At 38.8% G+C, this 12,313-nt stretch overlaps 1 protein-coding gene across 7 annotated transcripts in view; it reads right to left on the bottom strand.

Annotated features, from left to right (window-relative positions):
* AUH (AU RNA binding methylglutaconyl-CoA hydratase) overlaps window positions 1-12,313 on the bottom strand; it is a 145,452-nt gene that overhangs the window by 104,248 nt on the left and 28,891 nt on the right. The gene's annotated exons all lie outside the window — the stretch shown is intronic.

Genomic DNA, 12,313 nt, shown 5'->3' with positions numbered 1-12,313 from the left:
CATCGGATCTTAGATATGTACACCCTAGAAAATCTCTCACACACCCAAGAAAACACGTACAATAACATTCAAGGAAGCATACAAAGCCTAGCAAAAAAAATGGATATAACCTAAATATCCATCCATAGGAGAATTAATAAAACAAGGACATAATTATAAATAGAATGTTACCTGTACAGCATGAGCATGGAAGAATTAGAGTAAATACAGATAAATCTAATGAATAATATTATTGAAAAAGTATAATTACAGAAAGATACACAGGATAATAAACACAAATTTTAAAAACAATAATGCTATTCAGGGATATAAAACATATAGAAATGATAAATTCAGTTGGTGGTTATGGGGGCTAGGGTGTGACTGGCAATGGGTACACGAAGGATTTCAATTTTATTTGTAATATTGTATTGCTTAGGTTGGGTGGTGGGGGCTAAATATGTGAGTCTAAACGTTTTGGGATGCCTGATACATGTCTTCATCATTAATTTTTCCATGAAGAATTAATATGTCACAAAGAAAAATGTTGGCAGAACCAAAAACAAATAAATGATTTAACTCGATGCCAAACTCTTCTTTGAGGCCCAGTATTTCTCAGCATTACTTTGTAAATTTAAATATTTTACATTTATAACCACTCATCTCAAGTGGGCCATTCTGATGCCCAGCAATTCTACTGTATTTCCTGAGTTCACCCACTCTCCTACTCACATATAGACCATGTCACAACTTCCCTCTCCACGAATCTTAAAACCTCCTATCAATCCTATCAAAAGCCAGAAAAGAAATTCTACCAGTACTTGCCACCAAAGCTATCCACCCAGGACTTGAACCTATATATTCCGCCCTGCCTCCTGTTACTATGAATGAACTAACTCACTGAGAGTGACAGGAGACAGACAAATTCCCTGGCAGACAGGGATGCGTCCCCAGTGAAACCCAACCTTCAAGCCAATGACAGTTTAAAAATTGAGCTGCTGGTTCCAGAGACTCCACAAACAGAGAGAAAACTTCTATCCCCGTATTACCATCACTTTCTTGATTGGTTCCTTCTGGATGATGCCTTTTAACCAATCAAACAGTGCTTTTTCCAAGCCCACCCAGGGACAAATCAGCACACACGCACCCATTCTAACCCATAAAAACCCCAGACCCAGCCTCACAGGTGGCTACCCACTTTGGGTCCCCTCTCACAGCTGAGAGCTTTCCTTATGTCACTCAATAAAATTCTTCTCTGCCTTACACACTCTCTGGTGTCCATGCACCTCATTCCTCTTGGTCGCAGGACAAGGACCTGGAACTCGCCGAGCTGCAGGCGGCAGGAATGAAAGGGTTGTGACACCCCTGGCCGGCTCGCCAAGCTGCGGGCAATGGGGATAAAAGAGCTGTAACACGCTCCTGCTAGCCAAGCTATGGGAGTGAAGAGCTGCAACATTTCTGGGGGCCCAGACCTCAGGACTCCCCGAGCAAGAATTGTAACACCCCTTGGGGCTCCATGAATGCTGGCATCTCCAAGTTTTTGGGTGACACTACATTCCCCTTGTCTAGACACCGGTGTCTGACACGGAAGCCATTTGCGGCATGCCCAGTCCAGCCTCAAGCTGAGCATGGAGCTGCAGCAGGCATAGGATTCAAGTGGGTGCGAGCCAAGCACAACCTGCCAGGCCAAGTGGGTGGAGTAAGCCCAGGGGCATGAGTGAGGTCCGGACAGAGGTGGCAGGGGCAGCAAAGATTTCTGGCTAGCAAAGTGGCACCTAAGGAATCCTGTAACATCATGAGGGAGGCCAATCCAGCCCCTTGTGCACTGGATTCAACCCCCTTCTAATCTCCTTGGGGACATCACTCACTCCAGCACTTAAGCTCTCTCCTTGGCTGGCGTCAATACTGCCCCTCCTTAGAGGTTCATTCCCATCAGCATACAGCAATGCTGTAATACTGACATCTTAAAAAAAAAAAAAAAAAAAAAAAAAACTCACACAGACTTCCACTGTTAGCTATGATGGAATAAGTTATCATCAGACCAATTCTTCCATGAAACACTGGAGAAAGTATGTAAGACAGCTGCTTCAGCAACTAATGCAGCCAGGATGTAAGAGGCTGAAAAGCCAGAGAAGGGAAACTATGGTAAGCCTCTGCTTTCCCCCCAAAACATACACTGAGTTATAAACTGGTGGGGGAAAGAGAGTATAAAAGCCATAGCACGAAGTAGCAGCTCAAAATCTCGGTAATCTCCTGGAACTGGGTAGACAAACACTGGCAGTGAAGACTACTGGCTCAGCCAGAACTTTGAAGCCAAGATCTTGGAGAAAAAGGAACTACAAACAAGAGAGCCCACTAAAGGGACTCACCAAATTAATGAAATAATGGTGAAAATCATACACATTTTCATTAGTTGCAGAAAAAGTATTTGATAAAATTCAATACTCATTCTTTAACATCTTCACTGAGGAATATGTTACATAAAATAGAGTTCAGCAACTTTAAGTATAGAATTCAACAATTTTTACTACATTTACAAAGTTCTACAACCATCACCTCAATCCGATTTTAGAACACTTCCATATCACAAAAAGATCTCTCATGCCCATATGCAATCACTCCTGTTCCCACCCCAGCCAGCACCATGTAACCACTAATCTATGTTCCCAAGAATTGGCCTTTTCTGGACATTTCCTATTAATAAATTGATACAATAGGTGGTCTTTGTCTGTTTTCTTTCATATAGCATGCTTTTCAGGCTCATGCATGTTATAAGCATGAAGTCTTCCACTATATGAACATATAAACATTTTGCTTATCCCTTCATCAGATGACAGATATTCTTATCATTCCCACTTTTTGGCTACTATGACTAATGCTGATATAGACATTCACTTACAAGTTTCTGTGTGGACAAATGTTTTCATTTGTGTTGGATAAACACAAAGAAGTGGAATTTCTAGGTCACACAGTAAACTTTTGTTTAACTTGGAGAAAAGAAAAAAAAAAAGCCCCTGCCAAGCTGTTTGCCTAGGTTGGCTGCACCATTTCACATTCCTATCAGCAATGCTTGAGGGTCTCTGTTTTCCTAGTCACCAACAATTGTCTGTCTTTTTTATTATACCTACAGTGAGTGTGAAGTGGTATCTATAAGAATTTTAATTTGCATTTCCCTAATGACTAATGAGGTTAAACATTTTTCATGTGCTTACTGGCCACTCAAACAGCTGCTGTAGTGAAATGCCCATTCAAATCTTGCTCATTTTTTCAAAACCAGGTAATTTGTTTTCTCCTTAATGAGTTCTAAGTTATATCTTAGATACAAGCCCTTTCTAAAATATATGATTTACAAATGTTTTCTTCATTTTTGTGGCTTGCCTTTTACTTTCTTGATTTTTGAAGCACAAATTTTGATTAAAATTAATCAAAATTATAAATTTTTTCTTTTATCATTTGTGCTTTTCTTGTAATATCTAAAAATCAATACTCATTCCTGATTAAAATTATCTTACCAAACTAGGAAGAAAAGGGAATCTTTATAATAAAAAGTAACTGTAAAGTACCTATAGCTAACATAATCTGTAATAGTCAATTACTAAAAGCTTCCTCCCAGGGACCAAGAAAGAGAGAAGGGTATTCCCTAATACTGTAATAGATGTCCTCGTGAGTGTGATAAGACCAACTTAAAACTTAAAGCATTGAAAGGTATAATAATAAAACTGTCATTATTAGCAGATGACTTAACTGTATATGAAGAATAGCCTAAAAAATTTTCAAACCATGAAAATAAGTAAATTTAGTAAGGTTGCTGGATATAAGCTCAATATACAAAAATCAACTGTATTTCTATATACTAGCAAAATAAATTTGAATGTGAAATTTCAAAAAGACATCACTTACAAAACATCCAAAAATCAAGGAATGAAAGAATAAATCCAACAAGCGGCATAGAAGACCCTGACACAAAAACTGAAAAATCTTATTGAAATAAAGAAGCCCCAAATAAAGAACATATTATGTTCATGTGTTATAATAGTCCATACTAAAAGATGTAAATTCTCTCCAAATTAACAGATTAAATGTTGTTCCAATAAAAATCCCAATTTTTCTGGAAATTAATAAGATGAAAATGCAAAGTGCCAACAACAGTCAAGATACTGTATAAAGTACTGATGAAGGTGGAAAGCAATGAGACCTCTGACTTAAGACTGCTGGGAGTAAAACCAGTACAATCATTTTGGAAAGCAATTCCACTCCAAATATACACACTCATCAAAAAAAAAACGTATGATATGTGTACTAAAAGACATGTACAAGCACAGTCAGGGCAGCACTATTAGTAACAGCTAAAACCTAGGAACACCTCAAACAACAAGCAAACGGTAGAACACACAAATTATGAAATATTTCTACAAGGAACACGACTGCACTACTCCTAGATGAATGGTACAGGCTGAATCCTGCAAATACATTCACTGGAAGAGATCAGCCTGCATAATTCCAATTACATAAAGTTTGAAAATAGGCAATATTCGTATTTGGTGGTAAAAGTCATAATAATTGCCAGTGTCTTTCAGGTGGGAGATGGGTAATGATAAGGAAGGGATATGTGGGATGACCGTGGTGTGCTGGGACTTCATTTTGTAGAAATGTACAGAATTATATGCTTTTAATTTGTGCAATTTTCTGTATGTTCACATTATACTTCAGTTAAATTTTTTTTAAGTTTCCTGATTCCATGCACCCTACCCCCTCCAGCTACCACTTTTTTCCTCCTTTTTATGCCAAACTCTTCAGAAGACCTGTCCTCCCATGCTCTCCTCCTACACTGTATCCAAGCAAGGGAGGCAAAAAGAGTAAAAAATAAACATAACAAATAAGTAATCTACATAGAAGGGGATAAATGTTTTGGAGAAAAAAGTGAAAATAGTAGAGGGGTATTAAAGGCGGTGACCATGTCACAATATTCAATAATGTCATAAATACCATTTTATTTGAGAATGTATAATAAGCTTTATGAGTGGCAGTATCGTAGCCAATGAGGTTTATCTGAGAGATTATTCTAAGAGAAAGTGTAAGATTCAATAAGATTTCATATGTTCCTTGTATTTCAAGTGTTCCTAACAATTTAGTATCTGGTTCTCAGACATTTCAAATGAACTTTGTATCTCCTGTTACATATCTGTAAAAACTTGTACTGCTTTTGCATTATCTATTGCGAACTCTTTTCATCTAAATATATAGTTGGAAATGTATAATACACTGAGTAGACAATGCATGGAATTGATACATTATTTAACAATTTTGAGAAAACATATATTTTAAACACCACCCACTATAATGGCCCTCTCCTAAAATTTCAGTTTAATAAATTCCTTCTTTTAAATACTCTTTAGGATTAGTATATATTAAATTTCTATACTTATATTTGCAGTAGACTACTCCAATGAACTTTAAAGAAGTTATGGGAAAACACACTATTCTTTGTTATGCACTGCATGATGTCTAGTTTCCTTGGCCCCCACTAACCATATGTCAATAAAGCTCCTCAACAGCCAAAAATGTCCCTGAAATTCCAAAAGGCTCCACTGTGGGTGTTAATGTCCCCCTTGAGATCTAACGCTTTAAGCACGTGATCTTCAATCGTTTTGTTCCTATCATTGCTAAAATAATTTTGAAAGTATGTGCTCCTTTGAACATTTTTATGCTGACATTTAACATTTTTCATCGTAAGTTTAAGTAGTTTCAAAGATTTCTGTGCACTATGAACACTGACTTTTTAAACAAAACTGATATGCCATGTTCAATGAATCCAGTGGAATCTACATTCTCAGTGAAATGGTTCTCTCAAAATCATCCACATTTAAAACATACAAACAGGTTGTGCGTGGTGGCTCACGCCTGGAATCACAGCACTTTAGGAGGCTGAGGCAGATGGATCACTTGAGGTCAGGAATTCAAGACCAGCCTGGCCAAAACGGCGAAACCCCAACTCTACTAAAAACACAAAAATTAGCCAGAAGTGGTGGTGGGCGCCTGTAATCTCAGATACTTGGGAGGTAAGGCAGGAAAATTGCTTGAATCCAGGAGGTGGAAGTTGAAGTGAGCCAAAACCGCACCACTGCACTCCAGCCTGGGCAACAGAGCAAGACTCTGTCTCAAAAAAATAAATAAAACATACAAACCCATCCTTAAAAACTGTAAACTGAAGAATGACGAGGTTCATAAATTTGGAAAGGAGAGTTTTAGTTCTCATAAAGGGTTGCGGCTTGTGCCATACTGACAGACTGGGGAGCACGGCCTCTGGCCAGAAGCCGGAAACAGACACTTCAAGGGAAAGGCAAAAGGAAGTGCAATTTATGCTGAAGGAGGTGGCTGAATGTACATATTTAATAAGCTCTAAGAGTCATGAATATTATAAAAGGAGAAATGCATGTGCACATTTGAGCTTCATGTACTTTCATGGGTCACTTAACAAAAGACGGGCCTAGCATGGCCTGAGGGCAGAGTTTTCAGCCCTCTGATGTCAAAGGTGAAGCAGAGGACACAAAAACCCTCACTGTGCATCCTTCCTAGACTTGGCAGTGGTTCTTCCTCTCTTATCAGGAAAGAATGCTGGTGAGCAGTTAAAACTACAAAAGGCAGGGGCAGCACTAGGCAGTAGATTGTTATCAGCAATGGAGCAAGTCTTTCCAAAGGGTTGGTTTGTTTAACCTTGAGGAAAGAAAGCCTGATGGCAGTTTTCCAGGGAGGTGGTATTACAAGAGATGTCCGACCTCCCATCCTGTCATGGTTGAGACCTCAGATTTTCCTCAGATTTTCCTGAGACCTCCAGATTTCCCCCTTTCCAAAAGGGGGTCACAGTTGTCCAAGTCAGTTGACTTAGCATTTCATTTTTTATTTCTCAATATAAAAAATGTTACATCATCTCCTTTCTTCATCAACTGGTATTTTTGCTCCACTTTCCTTCCATATTTTTTTTCCTGATATAACTGGTATTTGTACTTTAAAATATTGTCTTGGTCATTCTGTCACATTTCTTTGCAACAACGTGTGTATGCAAATTAAATTAATTTTTATTAAATTCCCTATAAAGTGCCAAGTTTAAAAGTTTTCATCTGGATTGAATTTTCATTACAAGTATTATTAGCACAGAACTGACAAAAGCAAAAATATATTTCATATTTGATAACTGTTAAATACTAAATATAAACTTTTATTAGAAATGCATCACAATGAGATAGATGGGACTACCTTCCCTCCTCTCATTATTTCATATATCCATGAATGAGTATTATTTGCTGCTAGAGTGAGGCAGGATTTACCATCAATTTTACTCATGCTGAGAAAACCTTTTCACATAAACAAGGAAGATGTTTACTACAGCAATGTCATTCCTTTAGCACTCTGGTGAAAAATCACATCATAATCAAGAAACATCTCACAATTTCCCAACAACTCTAGTAAACCGTCTTCAAACCATGTTGAAAGCAAAGAATCAGAATCTGCCAGAATAAGAATCCCAGCTGAAATTCCCAGTTGAAATTCTCAACATTAGTATTTTAAAGGCCTCTTTTTTGGCAATTAATAGGCTTTTACCCCTGCCTGGAGCAACAAAGCAAAGATCAAGAATGACTTTCCATTGTGGAAGAGGCAACTATGAGAAGAGAAAGAGAACTGGAACCTCCAGTTCAGCCTGAAGAGTTTTATGACAGGGCACACGTTATGTATTAGACAGATCCTTTAAATCCATCTGTGCACCTCCTGAAGGCCTAGAAACATCCCAGCCCCAGCCAGGGGATCTCTGTTTTTAAGCCACATCCATCAAAAATCAGTTGCCAGGTCATATGGAACGCCAAGTGGCTCCACATCCACACACTGCCACCAGTACATGGCATTGTCATACTTGCTGTCATTACTCACTTTATGCGTCTACTTGTCTGGGCCACAGGGTGCCCCAATAAAATAGTTTCTTGGTGTGTGGGTAAGGGTCCTTCTGGATAACTAGCATTTGAATTCATGAACTGTGAAGAAGCAGCCCTCCCAATGTGGGTAGTCATCATCCAATTCCCTGACGGCCTCAAAAGAACAAAAGGTGAAGGAGGAAGGAACTGGCCTCTATTTTCCGCCCCACTGCTAGAGTTGGGACGTCTCATCTCATCTTCTGCCCTTGGACTAGATTTACATTGGCTCCCATGAATCTCAGGCTTTTGGATGCAGACTGAATGACACCACCAGCTTTCATGAGTCTCCAGCTTGCAGATGTAGACTGTGGGACATTTCAGTTCCCTAACCCTGTGAGCCAATTCCTCACAATAAATCTTTTATAGTCTATTGATACTATTTCTCTGGAGAACCCTAATACACTTATTAAATTGTGGCAATCTAGTGAATGAGAAATGGTAATTTTAAGTTGCATTTTTCTCAGAAGTAAAAGATGAAATGCTTCACAAAACTGTAGGGGGTTATTATGCAGTGTATCGTCATCATTTCAATCATTCCAATTTTTGCACATGTGCTGCCAATTCGAACACCCTGGTCTCTTGATCCCACTCCAAACAGGCTTCTATTCTCTGCAATAAAGCCAAATAATCAGGTCAAGATAAACAATGATTTCCATGTGGCTAAATCCACATCTTAACCCGCAAGCAACCCCGGATAAAGTGGGGATTCTCCTGAGTCCTGGAATATCTCCATTGAGGACCAGGAAACCAGTCTGTTTTCTTTTCCTGCTGCTCTTACGTGGTGGTTGTCAGGGATACCCTAGCTTCGTAAAAAGAGCTGGAAAAGACTCTCTTTTTCTATTTTCTCAGAGTATGTAAAGATTGGAATGATCTGCTGCATGAATGCTTAGGTGTAACATTCTTCTGAAGTCACTGTGGCCAGGTGCTTTCTATGTGGAAAGATCTGTAACTGCTGCTTCAATCTCCATATTGCTCTGGTATTACTAAAGTTTTCTATTTCTTAAGTCAGTTTTGGTTAATTTTTATTTTCTAGTAATTTATCTATTCCACCTAAGATCTTGATTTTATTGGCACAAAGTCATTCTTAACATTATCTTACCAGTTTAATCTCTGTGGAATTTATATCGGTGGCTCCTTTTCCAGTCTGAATATTGTGTATTTGTTCCCTCAGTCTTGATTAATCTTGCCAAAAGTTTGACTATTTAACTTTTCAAAGAACCAGCTCTGGGCTTTATTATCCTTACTACTTCATGTGTTTTCCATGTCATTAGTTTATGCTCACTTCCTTTCCTTTCTTCTACCCTATTTGGGTTATTCTGTAGTTATTTTTGTCACTTAAGGTACATGCTTAGCTTATTCATTTTCAGCCTTTTTTCTTTCCTGAAGTCCAACCTTAGCTATATTATACAATTTTTAAAGTATTTTTTGTTAGCATTTAGTTCTGAATGCTTTCTAATTTCCATTAAGATTCATTTGTTGAGCTGTAAGTTATTTAGAAGTTATCTTAAATTTCCCAATGTAGGGGACTTTTTCTAATCACGTTTTGTGTTAATGACTTCTAACTTCACTGCCTGTGGTGACAGAATGTGGTCTGAAGATAGTTGTCCTCTGAAATCTGTGGAGGTTTTATGGCATAGCAGATGGCTAATTTTCATAAATAGTCCATGTGTGCTTCAAACGAATGCCTAGTCATCAACCACTGTGGATGATCCACACAGGTATAGAACATTAACCCTTAGTAGAACGGGAAAAGTAACCAACATTCTATGGGCTGGGGCCAATGGACTCCTTAGATCTTTATTTCATATTTAGGTCAATTTACAAACAATTTAAAGAAAAATAAAGAATAGTGAAAAAACAACTTTATTAGAAATTTTAATAAAAATTTAAACAAACCCATATAGCTATTTTATATTTTCCTGGTATATGCATGTACATGTATACACACACACACACACACCCCTACAAACACATACATATTATAAATATACAAATATTTACTCACATACATACACAAACACACCTGAAAAAGGCCACATCATTTGAACGAAACTGTTAACAGACAGAAATAAACCTGGACTGGCCAGGCACGGCGGCTTACGCCTATAATCCCAACACTTTGGGAGGCTAAGGTGGGTGGATCACTTGAGGCCACGAGTTTGAAACCAGTGTGGCTAACATGGCAAAACCCTGTCTCTACTAAAAATACAAAAATAAGCTGGGTGTGGTGGTGCACGCCTGTAATCCTAGCTACTCAGGAGGTTCAGACACGAGAATCACTTGAACCTGGGATGCAGAGGTTGCAGGGAGCCGTGACTGCACCACTGCACTGCACTCCAGTCTGGGTGACAGAGCAAGACTCGGTCTCCAAAAAAAAAAGAAATGCATCTCAATTGCACAGACTCAGTATCCCCCCCCCAAAAAAAAAACAAAAAGAAATGAACCTGGATTGCACAGGTTTATAAAACTGAATCTAGGTTTCAAATACATCTCTAGCAGATCATCATTACTATCACTACTTCTGGTTCTTCTTGCACCTGCATTGTAGAAATGCAATGTTTTTGAAAACACTGATGGCTCTTAATTTTGCTGAAAAGAGGACAGCCATATTCTTTGCTCCCTAATTGCAATATACTTTCATTTTTAGATTTATAAACATCAGTCAGAATGATCAAGTCAATGACTTGTTTTCATTTCTATGCCATCTATTTCCTTCTGATCACCTTTGTATACACAAGGGCCTTCAACACATCATTTACAAGCTATATCAAGTAAATGTTCACACATCAACATCATACGAGATTCAACAACACTATCGCACATCCTCTCAGCAAAATGGGATGGTGCCTCCCCACTGCCTATGGCGGCTCCACAGAGCGAAGATCATTTCTCTGTTATTTATTGCTATGTCCTCAGATCCTAGACACATGGCAGTACCTGACACATGGCAGGCTCCTCTAAGAAATATTAAATACATGAATTAATTAATGAAATTCACGTGTTTTCTTTGTAGTTGGGCCCTGATGAAGAGAGTTTACAGTAGAAATGCTTAACAGGTATGAATACTACCTACCTACCTTAACATGCTCTCCAGCTTCCCTCCTCCCACATTCTGATGGCAGCCTTATTTTTGTTCTGGTGTCTGCCCTCCTAGCTCCCCACAATCCATATACTTTGGAAGAAGATGTATCCACCCCCACATCCAGGAGTGGACCATGATTAGCTTGAGCTAACCAGCACGGTACATTCCTCTAAGAAATCAAATCAAGGCCAGCTGAAGGGCTCCAGCTTGGATTGCAGAAGAGTATGCCCTTTCTTTCAACAGAGTCATGCACGGATATGGGGCCGAGAACTGAGGTTTTAGGCTACCAACCCATATATAAAGCTGGCAGACAGAGTAAACTATGGGAATTTCAGAAAAATTCAAAATCACTGGATTCAGGCAATCCTAACAGGCTTATAGTTTAAGTTAATTTGTGAAAATGCTTTGTTAGATGGAGCTGAGAGCTCATTATCTAACTGGATGATCTATTAGAAATGATTACAAATTGCTTCTGCTTCAGTTCACATCTGTTCTCAAGGGAAGAAATTGACTGGTGGAGATAAACAGTTAGCTCTAATTATTACAGAAAGTTTCTAGGTAAGGTTTGGAGAGGATCAAGTGAAATTAAGGAGCCTGACCTTCTTGGTATAACATGACTACTATCACAGCTTCTAGAGCACTAGATCCTCAAGAAGAATACCAACTTGTAATTGCTTTCACTTATCTCCTCTTCTCTTCCAGAACCTACACCCGCCTTTTACTCCAATTAAATAAAAAATTTCTATCTTGGAAACTCACCCAGTAAAATTTTACCTGCCCATTTGATGAAAGGGACTATTCTGCCACAGAATTTCTATCAGAATTCAAGGCTCTAATAAATCAGACATCACTTTTCCTCAAAGTGAAGTATCCTTTCACTAACCAAAACCAAAACCTTCCATTTCTGTCCAGCATCTCAGTCCCTCTTGAAGGCCTACTTCAAGGCTTCTTTCTGAAACGTTATAACACCTCTCCCTCTTCAATAGAATCAGATTAGTTTCATCAGCATGCAAACTATAGTAACACCTCCATCTTGAAAAAGTCTCACAGAACCCTCATACACTTCCAGCCATCACTACATTTCAATGAACTAACAGAGACTGATTTCTAGAAGGTACTTTTTTGCTTTGTTTTGTTTTGTTTTGTTTTTTTGGGACTGAGTCTTGCTGTTGTTGGCCTAGGCTGGAGTGCAATGGCGTGATCTTGTCTCACTGCAACCTCCGCCTCCCAGGATCCAGCAGTTCTCCTGCCTCAGCCTCCCGAGTAGCTGAGACTACAGGGGCCTGCC

The sequence above is a fragment of the Trachypithecus francoisi genome, unplaced genomic scaffold (genome assembly GCF_009764315.1).
Source record: "Trachypithecus francoisi isolate TF-2019V2 unplaced genomic scaffold, Tfra_2.0 Lachesis_group16, whole genome shotgun sequence".
Taxonomy (NCBI): Eukaryota; Metazoa; Chordata; class Mammalia; order Primates; family Cercopithecidae; genus Trachypithecus; species Trachypithecus francoisi.
The sequence above is the reverse complement of the archived record's forward strand: the minus strand, read 5'-3'. Positions and strand labels throughout refer to the sequence as shown.